Genomic DNA, 15,395 nt, shown 5'->3' on the forward strand with positions numbered 1-15,395 from the left:
TTGACAAGAACTTGACTAGACTCAGCCTCCTCACCAGCAAAATGGGAGATACAATTTCTCACTCAAGGACTGTCATGAGATGGCTCGAGTGGTAGAGCATCTGCCTAGCAAGTGTTTGGCCACTTGGTTCAAATTCCAGTACCAAGGGATGATGAGAGAGAGGGGGGAGAAGGGAAGGAAGGAGGGATGGAGGAGAGTTCCATGAGAATTTAAGAAGTCAAGATATTTAAAGCCCCTAGCATGGCTCCAGGCACAAGTCAAGGACTCGTAAGTAAGTAGAAACAGCAAATCCAAGCAGACTCTCAGATTTCTTAAACCATTTGGGCGTCATGACCTTGTTAGAAGTATCCTTTCTGGATACTCACAAAATAAGAGATTTCTACTTCAGTGTCATAAATTCAGGACTCAAATTCTGTGGTGCTGCTTATAGTTCTGAAAGTCATCATGAAGAAATAGAATGTGCATAAGATACTATGCAGCTGCAAGGAATGAAAGAGGTCAGTGTCTGTCCTGATACAGACACAGGCCCAAAGTTCATCAGTAGGCAAAGAGGGCAAGATGAAATATGGCATGAAATAATGAAATACAAAAAACCACAGTGTATGTACATAGATATATATATATATATATATAAATATTCACATCCAGACATATACCTACCTATGCAGATACATCTCTATAGCTATATGTGTATGCCTAGAAAATCTCTAGAGAGATACACAGGAGATAGTTAATAGTGGTAACTTTTAGTAAAGAGTCTTCAAGTGCTGTTTCTATTTTTCTGTCCCATTTGACTTCTTTGTACCATGGGTATATGTTCATGTTATATCTAATTTTTCTTTTACCAGTCCTGGGGCTTCAACATAGGGCCTGAGCACTGTCCTTGGGCTTTCTTCAAGTCTAGCACTCTACCACTTGAGCCACAGCACCACTCCCAGCTTTTTCTGTATATGTAGTAACTGAGAAATTGAACCCAGGGCTTTATGCATGTGAGGCAAACACTCTACCTCTAGGCATGCTCTTGGCTCTCATGTTATAATATCTAAAAACTGCTTTTGTAAAAATGATAGAAGGAGGAAACAGATGAGAATCAGTGACCGAGGAAGGAGTAGACCATGGATCAGGTCCCACTTAAAGCTGGACAACTAATGCACTTTGCAACTTCAGGCAAATAATCTCCCTTCACTAAGTCTCCCTATTGGCAATAAAGGAGTAGAACCAGATGTTCTCCAGGGATAACTTTTTAGATTATTAGGTGTCTGCAAGATACTTTGAGTACATTTTTACTGTAATTAATAGAGGGGTTACAGTTATATTCACCAAATAGAAGGAGCATTACTTCATCCCTTCTCATGTCTTTGTCCCCATTTCCCTCCCCCCATCTTGTTTTTCCCCCTTCCCTTTCCTGTTTCAAATGAACAAATAAATGTATATACAACATACCAGATTACAGGATAATATACTGTAACAATATGAGAATAACCAAGGGACAACAGAAGAGATGAGAAATAACATAACTTTGAGTACATTTTATCCATAGAACATTTCTCCTTAAGGAGTTCTGATACCTTAAGCCTCAATTTTTAAAAGTAGAAAATGCTTACACAGTTTCATTTTGACCCCCTTCATAATCCAATGAGAAAGTATCTCCACTGTTTTTAGAAACAGAGAAACAGAGAAACGAATAGACCGTAATGACTGCTTGCCAACCAAATGCACTGCTCACTAGACTCTGCTGTTTGCAAAGAATTATGACTGCCAGGAGTTTTTAGTCCCCAAGTCATTTCTTGCCTCCTCTGCAGAGGAGGCATAAGACTTATACAAAACAAGCATAAGGCACTTTGTGTGTGGAAACAGAGTGAGATGTAAAGCCACTTCCTCTGGGTCACAGCATAAACAAAGCCTGCTCCCAGCACAGCCAGGAAGTATTCAGCCCTTGGGATCAACTCCGAATTCCTCCCCCACTAGACAGAGAGCTTCACCTTGAAGATGAGAGCTTCACTGCAGTCATTTTCTGTGCGTTTTCTGGGTCAAAAGCAGTGAGAGCAACCAAACAGCTGCTGCCAGTGGAACTGCTACATTGAGGGTGCAGTGCTGTGTTAAAGTGTCTACTACACATTCCCAGAGTTCACCCAGCAACTCTGGTGAGGATAGCCCAGCTGGAATGGGCCAGTCTCCTACAAGAAGTGACTTCACACAGATTTGTGATGCAGTCCGCCCGTTTGTCTTCACCGATACTTGTGTCTTTTGGAGGATGCTGACTTCCTCTTCCAGGGCCCATGATTCTATTATGCTCCCCATCCCCACTACACCTTCAAATGCCTTCATTCTTCCCAGAACTTTGCAAAGTATAGGCCCCTCTGCTTGAGACTTTAAATCAAACATGTGGGCATCAAGACATCCCAACAGTTACAGAATGCACACATCCACCTTCTAGCAAAAGGTCAGAACTGCACCCTGCAAACAATAGCCTAGAGTTCAAAGGAGAAAAATAGATACCAGAGCATGGCTGAAACACTACAAGGTAAACCTTCTCTGAACAGAAAACAGATTATTCACTCCAAAAAGCATGCATTCTGACCATTAACTAGCAGTCAGCCTACTGGTGGCCCTTGCTAAGGCATCTGGTAACACTTAAGACAGGATGATGAACCACTAGTGTTCAAGGCATCTTAGGACTTCTAGAAGTTACTATCAGTTTACTCTACTCTCACTGTCACTTCTCGATCAACTTTGATGGTGGCTTCATTATGTCCCCTTGGAATTGATTGGGATGCCATTCAGCTGTCTTGACTAAGGCTTTTCCTTTGCCGGTCTGCCTCCTACTCAGGTCTCATTCGCAATACTTAGCTCTGTCCTCTACTTTTCTTTCCATGCCCTTTAAGGTTCTTCCACTTATCAATTGATCTTAGAGCCCCCAGACAGTTATAAAGGCCTCTCAGCTCCACTTACTCCCTGTGGCAACTGAACACCAGGTCCTATCAACCCTAGGCACAGAACAGGAAAAGAGAATAGAGCTGCTGGATTGCAGTGGGAGTGTGCCCATGACAGAGAGTTTTGTTGAAAGAAACAAAAGGCCTGAACAAGCAGAATTCAAGTGAGTCTATCCACATTGGTGGACTTACCCAGACTTTTTTTTTGTCTGAAATGAGAGGCAGAAGTGAGAGCAGAACAAACCAAGCAATAAGTAATGTAATATTTTCACAAGGTAATGCCAACTTCAATATGCCTTAATGATAAACAAGCAACCAAACAGGTTAAATGTGCCCAGAAAATCAAAGGCACTGTACTGGAATGTCAATCTTTTTTCCCCTGACATGTTTTTCTTAACTCTTTATCTTCCTAAAACAAATCTTGTGTATATGGATCTGAAACACCATCAAAGAGCCTTTCATAGCCGCATTCTGAGGGTCAGCCATAAGCATTCACTGAGAAATGAGGTAGGAGGGACTGGATACTGGAGGAATAACTACAATTGTCTAACAATAGGCAAATTCTGAAGATAGAATCAAAGCTGGTTGTTACTGTATGCATACATCAGCATATCCAAATCAAATAATCTTGTAAAACGAATAGATGCTAATAAAATTTTTTAAATCAATCATTACGTTTCCCACCAATGAACAGAAGGCAGTTGGAAGATACAGAGGTGAGAAGAACCCTCAGTCAGATTTAGAGTCTTATTTACTTCTTACCCACTGCCACTGCCACTGCAAGTGTCACTCATTAACCCTTCTTCAGAATCATCTGTGAGTCATCAAGTCAAATAATGTTAATAGTGCAAGTCAACCAACATTTCTAGGGCATCTCACACTAACCTGCTGCTGAGAAGGGAATGCCAGATACTGCCCCTGCTTTAAGGAACTCAACCCAGTAGAGCACCTGAACTATACATCAGACCAACCAGTGTAAGAAGTGAGAGGCGCTGGATTGTGTGATTCCCCAGGAAGAGGAGAGAGGAAAAGAGGTCTCACAGGAAAACTTCACAGGGAGGTTACTTCTGAGGGGGTGCCATTCAGATACACGTGAAAGAGTTCCTGACTGGAAAAAGGCAGAAAGACATCACAGGCAGAGATAACAGCAGAAACTCACCAAGGCATGAAATAAAAAGGCTAAAGCTAATAAGTCACAACCACCCAAAGTGGGCTAAAAGGAGACAGAATGAAGCCAGAAAGGTGGTCAAACAGATTGTCAAGGTCCTTTCCTTTGGGGCACACTAGGGGACCGATAGAGAGTTTAGAGAAGAAAAAACCAACTTGGTCTAACTTACATTAAAAAAATAATAATTCTGGGGGCTGGGAGGTTGGCCTAGTGGTAGAGTGCTTGCCTGGCATGCACGGCGACCCAGGTTTGATTCCTTAGTAGCACATACATAGAAAAAAGCTGGAAGTGGTGCTGAGGCTCAAGCGGTAGAGCTCTAGCCTTGAGAAAGTCCAAGGACAGTGCTCAAGCCTTGAGCTCCAGTCCAGGACTGGCAAAGAAAAAAAAGAAAAAATTCTGAAGGTTGTGGATGGATTAGAAAGAAAAAGACTGAAGACCTAAAGACCAAACATTAGAATAGTGAGCTGGGTACCAATGGCTTACGCTGTAATCCTAGCTACTCAGGCTGCTGAGATCTGAGGATTGTGCTTTGAAGCCAAGCCCAAGCAGACAAGTCCCTGAGATTCTCATCTCCAATATACTACTCAGAAAAGACTGGAAGTGGTGCTGTGGCTCAAGTGGTAGAGCTCTAGCCTTGAGCACAAAGAATTTCATAACAGACAGAGCCCAGGCCCTGATTTCAAGCTCCAGAACCAGCAAAAAAGAAAAAATAATAATAATGAGAGTGGAACTTACAAGAAAGGGATTTGAAAACGAACTCAGAAATTTTAGAGGAAAAATGAACAGATGTTGATAGTCACATGGATGCAGAAACTTACACACACACACACACACACACACACACACACACACACCTGCTGAGGTTCTTCCTTGGGGGGATGGTGACAACATGGGGTAAACTATGGGGTAAAAGACAAAAGAGCAGGAGGGGAGCTGAAGCTAATCTTTCTCCTTGTAACATATTGAGAGTCAGGCATTTTGATCTAATCAAATGACAAAGATGTATGGCAGATCCCAGACCCAGGAAGGAAGCTGGAGCAGGAGATTTACAATGCATTTGCAACCCCAACAATTACAAGTTGGCAGAAAGGAGGCAGGGAGAAGTAAGAAACAGTGATAAACAAGACAGGAAAGGAGAAACTGGAGAACTTGGGTCACAGAGGCCATGGCAGGGCCTAGTTTCAAAGAAAGAGTGGTCATATGTTACGTGAACTGAGGAAACGTGGGATCTGGAAAGAGGCCACTGTGATTCCCAGTAAAATCAGACCTTTGCTAACGCAATTTTAATACAGCTGCCTTATGACAGTAGCTGTATTGTGCATCTCCATTCTCAGATGTCAAAGAACTATGTTGAAAGTAGGATTCAGGACATTAATTATTTATTAAAGACTAGTAAGGGAATTCAAGCCTACTTAGTGAAATCACTATAAATGTAAAGAAACATAAAAAGTTTTAGAATTAATCACCTTCTAATTTCAGATTATTAAAGATGCAGGATTTAAGAGAGAAGAAATTCTTGGAATCAAAAGCCATTTAATATTAATCTCTACTCAGATTTAGGCAGGTACAGTGGTTCCAAGAAAGCACTCTAGAATAAACCCCTGTGGGTTCAAACCCAGCTTTTTAACCTTGCGAGGCTGGTAGTTAGCTAAGTTGATTTCTCTAAGGTTGATTTTTTTTAATCTGTCAAATTAGGGTAATAATATGACTTCATAGATTTATATGAAAGCTTTCAGCATACCACTTAGTGCACCAAGTTCTCAAAAAATATTTTGTTATTGTAAACTCATTATTATGATAGTTTCATTTCCAAGTTAAAATATACTAACCCAAATACATATAACTTCAGACATTACTTTTTGCTTAATCCATAAATATTTCTGAGCTACTCACCTCTGTGATCCTTGGATCTCAGCTTCCTGAGTAGCTAGGATATTAGGCATGAGCCACTGGTGCCAGGCAAAAACTTGTTCAAATGGTAGTTGACATTATAAAGGAAAAGGAGGTTGACAATTATAAAACAAATTGTCTACTCTGTATCAAAGAATAAAAAAGCTACCTTAAAAGCACAAAGGCAAGCCAGAAGCTGATGGTTCACACCTGTAATCCTAATTAGTCAGGAAGCTGATATCTGAGGCTCACAGTTCAAAGCCAGCCTGGGCCGGAAGTCCATGAGACTCTTCAATTAACCACCAAAAAACCAGAAGTACTGTAGCTCAAAGTGGTAGAGCTCTAGCCTTGAACAAAAAGCTTAGCAACAGGGCCCAGACCCTGAGTTCAAGCCCTATGACTGACAAAAACAAATAACAACAAAACCCAACACAAAGGCATAAACATTCAGTGCTACCCAAAGAACTGGAGAGGGAAGAACTAAAACAGGAAAGTCAAAGAAGATGAGACAATACTTAGGCTTTTCATGGAAATGTGTAAGAAAAAATTTGAGGATAATAATATTAAAATTTCATCACACACACACACACACACACACACACACACACAATCTAGGAAAGACGTTCTTTGCCCAAGAGCATACAGAAAGAGAAAGGGAAGCCAGGTGTGGTGGCTTACTCCCGTAATCCTAGCTACTCAGGAGGCTGAGATCTGAGGATCGAAGTTCAAAGCCAGCCTGGGCACAAAAGAACCTGAGACTCTTATCTCCAATTAACCTCTAGAAATCGGGAAGTGGGGCTTGGCTAAAGAGTTGGGTGGTAGCCTTGAGCTGAAAAGCTCAGGGACAAGCCCCAGGCCAAGTTCAAGCCCCATAACCCACAAAAAGAGAGCGGGGGGGGGGGGGGGGGGGGAGGCTGGAAGTAACACAAACAGACCATCATCATCCTGCTCAAGGAGACTTTTTGCCTGAAATATATCATCATATAATATTTACACCTTCCCTACCTGTGTTTCAGCTACATGCTCTACAAAGCAAAGTAAATATCTGCCTGTCCTCTGAAAGTCTATGATCCAAAAATAGGCAAATGAATCTATGGACACATCCAAAAACGTTGATGACAAACTATGCCCCAAAGACAGTGTTCTGAAATAAATATCCTCAAGTTCAGTGTGCCCTCAAAGGTGAGACTGTTAAAAAACATTTTTGTCCTCCTGTTTGGGGACAGTAAACAACAAAGAGAACTATTAAAAGTGATGGATGGGCTTCTCAAAAAAATTAAGAATAGAAACCAGATGCCAATGGCTCATGCCTATATAATCCTAGCTAATTAGGAAGCTGAGATCTGAAGATCATGGTTTGAGGCCAGGCCAGGTAAGAGAGTCCATGAGACTCTTATCTCCAGTTAACCACCAAAAAACCAATATTAGAGCTGCCATTCAAGTGGTACAGTGCTTAACCTTGAACAAAAAAGGTCAGGTTCAACACCCAGGCCCTGAGTTCAGGGACCAGGACCACTACTAAAATAAATAAATAAATAAGAATAGAATATATAATGATTCAATAATTTTACTCCTAGGAATATATCCAAAAGATGTAAAAGCCAAGATCTTGAAGAGTCATTAGGCACCCATGTCCATGTGCATAGCAGCATTATTTACAGTGGGCAAGAAGTGGAAAGAGCCCAAGTTGATGAAGAAGCATGCTGACAGTGAGTGGGGAGAAGAGGGACTAGGAGGTGGGACTTAAGGGACACAGCGTCTGAGTTTGGAAAAACAAAAAAGGTTCTAGAACTGCAGTATGGTTACAGCTATACAGCAATGTGAATACAATTTTGCAACTGAACTTAAAAATAGTTAAAATGGTGAATTGTATGTTATGTATATTTATCACAATTTAGAAAGAAAAAAAAAACCGCATGGTTGCCATGACCTTTAAGTTAGCATATACCAATACCTCTATCATTGGCAGCATCTCTATTTAGCAGTACCTCTACCATTGATAGAAAGCAGGACTCTAGGTCCCTTATCTGAGGGCTACTAAATCATAAGACTTCCTAAGTAATATTAAAAATTGAAAGCTAAACTGTTGCTGAGCTAAAACTATGACTTTAAAATATGCCAGACCAGTGCTTAAATATACATGAGACTTTTCCTGAAGGGCAGACAACAAGCTGCTGTCAATGATAGCTTCTTAGAGGTAGAACTAGAGGCAGGCAGATGTCTCTTGCCTTTCACCGTACACCCTCTTGAAATGTGGATAAGCATTGTAACCATGAACAGGAATTCATCTTATAAATTTTAAATGTTTTCTTTAACATGTATATCAAGAAGTATCAAAAGTATTTGTGATTTACCATCACATTCACAACACTCTCAATGATAAAGCGAAATATATTTCAATCCTGTATCTGCTCCATCTTAATCTCTATCACATAGTAGAGTTGTGAGAATGATCTAAATAATATAGTATAAAGTACACAGCACATGTAAGGCTTCCCTTCTAACAAGCAGATGTCATGAATCATCCACAATAAAACATCTCTTTTTTGTGTAAATGAAAGCTCTGCCTGAGAGTATTTCAAATCAACTGCTCAAAGAAAACAGAACTAAGAAATAATAGATCAGAGTACATTTGATGAAAGTGTATCAGTATCTCAGTAAATGACTCTTTTTATTATTCCATTTGTCAGGACAAAAACAATTGAGTCATCCTTTCTCCTGTTCTCTTACCCTCTATACACAAATCCTATCAACTTTACCTTCATAACATACCCAGAGTCCAGCATATCCGCTGGATCAGTATATCAGATGGATCACTCTGATCCGTCTCTACTAACGTGGACCATTTCCTCTTGAAAACACAAACCTGAGCAAATCTACAACTTCCATTGGTTTACTGGTTTTTTCAGACTAAAATTCAAATCTAAATATCTTCTACTAGATGACCTAGGACTTCCTTTACTGCTTCATTTGGGTTTGTGCTGAAATAAAAAAAAAAATCTCATTAGAATCCTTTTCTGACCATCATTGAAGTACATCTTATTCTCTTTATGATGCTGGAATTATCCATAACCATCTGTAGCTTGTTGATGTTTAATACCTGTCTTTCTAAACTAGACTATTTGCTCCATGTTTGTCAGACTTTATTTTGCCATGTCCACTGCTATATCACCTAGATCCAGAACATGTGTAACAAATAAATGAAAGCCCAATAAATGTTTATTAGAGATTTAAGTAAGAACAAATCAAGGCACTTGAGATCACCCAGCAAATATTTTTAAAGTCCAAAGTAAGTCATTAGAAGAATGACGCTCAGTAAACTTGAGAGAAGGGATTAAAAAAAAAAATACCAGTTGACAAGCACAGAAACCCATCATTTATCTACATATAGCACGCTGTTAGAAATCCATTAGTTCATGCTTTGCAGCCTCATGAATACATACTCTACAGGGACATTCTTCAGGTTTTATGGCCTTGCTAAAGTGTAAATACTCAGACAATTTTTTCCTTCCCTCTTTTCATAGCCAAAGAATTTGCATGGAAATCTATGCTGTACATCCCAACCTGAAGGTTGAGTATTCAATTAACCCATGGAGGAGAAGACCTGGAAAAGGACCTACCTATGAAACTAGGAAAGGAGGGAAAGTCTATCGGAAGGACCAGCATACACTCCTTATTCAGATTCCCTAATGATAAAGCAGGAATAAGGAGATCTCTCCTATGGTCATTGTAAGACACATTGAGTTGGTGATATACAAAGATATCCTGAACATTGAGTGGACTGTATATCAGCTATCATTATATCATCATTGTATCATCATCGCCATCTATATATGATTATTACCTGGTACTAGAGCAAGTTCATCTTTCCTTCTTCCATTAGGGAAGACACTTTCAACGACTTCCATGACTCCCCACCCTGAATTCTACCTTCCTTCTGTGTTCTTCTTCTGGGACACATTTTCTATCAAATAAGCTAATAGTTGATTGTAAGTTCACCTTCCCACCAAATCATGTCTCCACCTGACCTGTTTTCCTCAGACATACTAGTGTAAGGTGCATACCAGTTCATAACTGATGTTTGCTCTTTTGAATATATGTCAATTGTTTTCTCAGACCTTCCCAGTTATTATTCTCTGTGATTTATGGCTTGGAGCCAGCATTATGAAAGGCCTTCTCCCCCCTCACAACTTTTGTGCTCCTGAGGATCCCAGAAAACAGCCAGGAATGAAGGGCAGGGACACCGCGAAGCTCCAGACTTCTTTCCAGTGCTCATAAGCTATGTCTTCAAGTGTGCCTGTTCTATTTGAAATGCTATGAATTCTCAGAGGAGACACGCCCATCTATGTGTGGTATAAACAGAAATGATTCTCAACTTATTCATTTTAAGGATTATCCAAGCTTCTGCTCTTTTCATAATGATAGAAATTTCTGAATTGACTATAATTTGAAGTAATTATTATTCTTTGTCAAGGTGTTCTGTTAAGCCTTTTCATAAATATTCTGGATAATCGGAGCCAAGTTCAATACAAAGTCTTTTTTTTCTAATCCTGCACCTTTTCACTTGCTAAATTTATAGCATTCAAATGAAAGAAAGGAAGCTTGCTTTTGCCTCCACTGCTAACATGATGTATGTCTGAGTTTTAATTGCCCTTTAATTATACCCTCAGCCAGGTCTCTACAGATATAAAGAAAAGGAAACAATATGGCAAAGCTGAGGCCTTGCTGAAGCAGGGAGATGGTTTTATAATACTTCCTTAGGCCAGAAGAAGGAACAAGCAAAATGAGAGGTGGTCTGGGAATGTCATGTGATCCAGAAGCATTTTCTGGCTACGGTTGCCTTTAAACTCTGAAATCTGTAAGGCTGTGGATTCCCTCCCCACCCCTCACCCTGTGGTTTGATGTTCAGCTAAGGCTGGCTGAAAATGGATAAACTTGGGATTGCTTGGCTGTGAATTAAGAAATAAGCACAGCAACAAAAGGAAACATGCAATGACATTTTCTAAATATTTACCAGAGGGAGTTGATTATTCAGTGAGTGGAGCCAAATTTGACAGTGAATTCTTCCGGCTGCTTCCTACCTACATTCTCCCTTGACCTCCACCTCCACCTCTAAAACCAGGAGACCTGTACCTTCTGGAACCAGCAGAAGAAAGATACATCTCTGTGATAACCTCAGTAATTGCTGTGTGGCACACAAACAGACCACTACATGGATTCTTCCTTCCAGATTTATTCTCTAAAACAAAGGAGCAACCAAAGACCAACTGAGTCAGTACAAGCTACTCTGAAGATAAAATACCTTGAAAACAAGCTGGGAGCTGTCCCTGAACTCTTCAGCTTAGGGCTACCACCTTACCCTTTGACCCACAGCACCACTTCCAGTTTTGGTTAATTGAAAATAAGAGTCTCACGGATTTTAGTGCCCAGGCTGGCTTTGAACCGTTATCCTCAGAACCTAGCTTTCTGGGTAGCTAGAATTACAGCCCAGCTCAGTCCTATATTTTTTTTTTTGCCAGTCCTGGGCTTGAGCTCAGGGCCTGAGCACTGTCCTTGGACTTTCTCAAGGCTAGAGCTCTACCCCTTGAGCCTCAGCACCACTTCTGGCTTTTTTCTATGTATGTGGTACCGAGGAATCGAACCTGGTCTTCATGCATGCTAGGCAAGCACTTTAACCACTAGGCCAAACTCCCGGCCCCAGTCCTATATTTTTTTTGTCTCTGGATAGTAACATACCTGTTGTAAAATAAAGCATGTATCTGTTCACCTAAGAAGCAATGGGGAGCTTAGAGGACAGTTTAGCATTGAATGATCACAAATGTCATCTCTTCTGTGTAGCTTCGATATATTTTCTTTTTTTTCCTCTTTATAGATTTATTTCCTCTTTATAGTCTTATCAGGTATTAAAATGTCCTCTTATAGTTTCCCCCAAAAGAAAAAGAAACCATCTCAATGTTTTGATCAGACAGAACTTCAGCAAGTCAACCATATTGGTCTTAAAATAAAGACAAGAAAGAAATGGATTGGAATGGTATTTCAGGCACATAAATGATGAGGTGATCTGTAGCCAGGTCGCACCTTTAAGTAAGCAACTACACTAACAGAAAGCTCAACTCAGTGACCTCTACAGCCTCTTCTAACTCCAGTCATATTTGCCTTATGAATTTTTTATTATCATCCCCTGTCTTGTCACACTGTCCCTTTGCATCATCAAGCCCTCCTGGCCACTTCCAGGACTGAAAGGAAAATCTTTCTTTAAAAAAAAATCCATGCTTTAACCACTGCCAAAATTGCAATTCTGTCCTTGAAACAATGACCTGAAAATAATGGGCAAGGCTAAAAAAACCTCTCAGCAAATAATGCCCAATACTATCCTTGACAATACTTTTCAGCTTCTGTGATATAAGCAGAATTATTACCAGAGGTCCAGGGAACAAAGATTGTGAAAGTAAAAGAATATTACAACCAAATCTTTCCAGAGCGTACTTCTACATTCCCTGCTGAGTGTCTAGCCTTACTAAGATAGTAGAATCAAACAGCTAAGTTTGAATCCTAGTTCAGTCTCTCATCAGCTGTCTGATATTACTGATTTAGTTTCTTGAACCTACTTCCTCACTTTAAAAATATTGCTAATAGGGGCCGGGAGTTTGGCCTAGTGGTAGAGTGCTTGCCTACCATGCACGAAGACCAGGTTCAATTCCTTGGTACCACATATATAGGAAAAAAAAAAACAAACAAAAAAAAAACCAGAAGTGGTGCTGAGGCTCAAGTGATAGAGCTCTAGCCCTGAGAAAGTCCAAGGACAGTGCTCAGACCCTGAGCTCAAACCCAGGACTGGCACACACACAAAAAAATACTGCTAATATGACTACCTTAAACAGAATTAATGTCACAATTATAAAGGATAATATAAAGAAAACTTTAAAAACATTCATTCATTCAACAAAGATTAATTGCAGATCCATGACCAGCCAGCACCGACTAGTATGTAAAAGAATAAATGGCAGTATTCTCAATTTTATTTACAAAAACTTCAGTTCAAAACTCCTTCATACCTACTTTGCCTGAAATAGTCACTTTTATTTTGCTATATATGATCCTAAATGGGTGTTTGCCTCTTGCTGTGCCTTTACCCCTGAGCTGTTGTGATTCCGAACACCTTAAGGACACTTGGAAGAAGCAATGACCAAAGCAAAAGGTGGCATCCCAGCTCCCCGCTGGGCAAGGAACACAGGAAAATTTGATATGCCTGTGCTACAGGGCCCGGCCTGGATGCCTGAGAGTTTTTGAGTGATTTCAATTTCGAGGGTGGAGGCCATGTCTTCCGAGAACTCAAGATTAAACAGGACTGGCTCACCTCCAGCCACTGTTACTAGGTCATTGATAAAGCTTCAGAATCAGCTAAGGGGTCATGTCTTCATCATGCAGGATATTTGTCTTGCAACTGTGCTTTCAAACTTCTGTATAAATGACCCACCGTGGCAGTCAGCTTGTATAAAGGCTGCTTCGTTTTTCAGGGTAAGTCTATTTCTGGTGTTGTGGTAAGCAAGCCTACAAGCCTGGTGAGCAACTTCAGAGCAGAGCTGGGAGGTGGGCACTCCACACACGTTAACACATGGTTTTGCACAGGTAGGAGTTTTCCATGGCTCTCTGCAACCCAGAGTTCATAGCAGAGCACAACAGTCTTATAGTGGAATAGGAAATTACCCTGCCTATATCACAGTAGTGGCAATGGTTGGGGGAAGAGGGGAGTTGAAGTAGGTTACCAGCCATTACATTCTGAGCCATCTGTGAAGCTCATGAAATGCATTCGTGAACTATGTGGAGGTGCCAGAAATTTTTGATCTGCAGACTCATCTCATTCAGGAGTTACCTCTGTCACCTCCCTTAGAAACTGAAGTACACAGAGTGACTGCCACCAGCATGGGTTCTGCATGGCTGCTTCCTACCTTGAGGTGACAGCCTAGTCTCTCCCCACAAAAAGGCTGTCACTAAGGTTCTCCCACCCCACCCCCAATCAGATGCAGCTAAAACTTTACAAAGAGAAACAGTGGCTTCTTTCCCATTTTCTTCCAGTGAGTCAAGGGTGTTATTATCCTGGCACCTCTAATTGCTCACTGAAAACAATGTTTTTGGCTATTAATAGGCTATAAATCAAGGCCCCACCTGAAGCTTGGGGTGGAAGAAATCGTACTCAAGCCTGGCAGCTACTTCGCCCTCACTGGAAGACCTAGGTAAATCGGTGGGAGTTGAGGATTGTGTTAAAGCTCCTGTTTTTGCTCCCCCTTTCTGTTGCTTCTGGGGCCAAGTTGTTCAAAGTGGAGGAACTGGCGGGCAAGTGAGAGTCCTGTGGACTGTCGAAGCTTGGAGGAGGAGAGGAACTTGGGGAGAGGAAGGACAGGAGTCCTTTAAGTACGACTGGAGCTCTGGGATGTTGGCTCTCCACTCCGGGTCGCTCAGCACGTCGCACTCTGCGCCTGGAGGCTGGGCCCCCGTGGCAGCCCGGCCCTGTCCTCCCCCTGGGCACCGGGCGGCCCGGGGCAGCACGCAGCCAAGTTCCAGAAGAGGATCTGAGTCGCCCAGGGCTGAGAAGCCTGGTAACCACAGACAGAGGGAGAGCAGCGCTGGGACCGGCTAGAGGCAGGATCCCCTTAACTCCCAGGAGAGGGTCCTGGAGGAGACCGAGGACACGCACCCCGTCCCCGCGCGCCCCGCGCCCCCGGGTGACTCTCGAGGAGCCGGCTCTCCAAAGCTAGCGCCTGGCGCCACAAGCGCCTTGGAAACCCACGCCGGTTCCCGCCACCCCCCCAGCCTGACGGTTTCGGCAGCCGTCCGGGCCTCCCAGGCCCTGCACCCCTCTGGCTCCACGCCCGGCACCTGGGGCGAGTCCCCCACCCGGACCCCGGGACCCCTGCGCGTGCTTGGTCCCGTGGGCCCAGCGCTCCCCGGCGCTGGCCGGCGCCTGGCGCACCCGCACCGCCTGTCCGGAACTCACCTGCGCGGGGGCTGAAGCGGCGGCCACCCCGAGCCCCGGGGCGGCGGCGCAGGGGGAGGAGGGCAGCGCGGGGCTCCTGGCACAGCGGCCGCCGGGCGCCTGGTGCTGCCGAGCCACGGACCCGCCCAGAGATATAAATAACATTATCTGAGGAGGGACATTCCTGCCGGGGGACATCGCTGCTGCCGGGACCAGATAGTCCCGCGGCGGGGGCGGGGAGGCGGGGCCGCAGCCTCCCGCAGCGCCAGGCCCAGCCTCCGCCTTCCCCACCCACTCCCGCACCTGCCAATCAGCCTCCGTGCCCGGGGGCACCTGCCGGGCCGCGGCCGGCTCCCCGGGTGAGCCCGAACCCCAAGCGTCCCCATCGTCGCCCCCTTCCCCCGGCCTCGGGCCACCCCGAGTCCCCTGC

General features: G+C 43.0%; 1 protein-coding gene across 1 annotated transcript in view; it reads right to left on the reverse strand.

Moving 5' to 3' along the window:
• The window catches only part of Sptb (spectrin beta, erythrocytic), a 122,663-nt gene extending 107,488 nt beyond the window's left edge, over window positions 1–15,175 (reverse strand). The window contains exon 1 of the mRNA XM_090344273.1: window positions 14,987–15,175. The gene's annotated coding sequence lies outside the window, so the exon portion shown is untranslated. The remainder of the gene's footprint in view (window positions 1–14,986) is intronic.
• Between the last annotated feature and the right edge of the window lie 220 nt (window positions 15,176–15,395).

This window comes from Megascapheus bottae, chromosome 14 (genome assembly GCF_031878675.1).
Source record: "Megascapheus bottae isolate mThoBot1 chromosome 14, mThoBot2.hap1, whole genome shotgun sequence".
Lineage (NCBI taxonomy): Eukaryota > Metazoa > Chordata > Mammalia > Rodentia > Geomyidae > Megascapheus > Megascapheus bottae.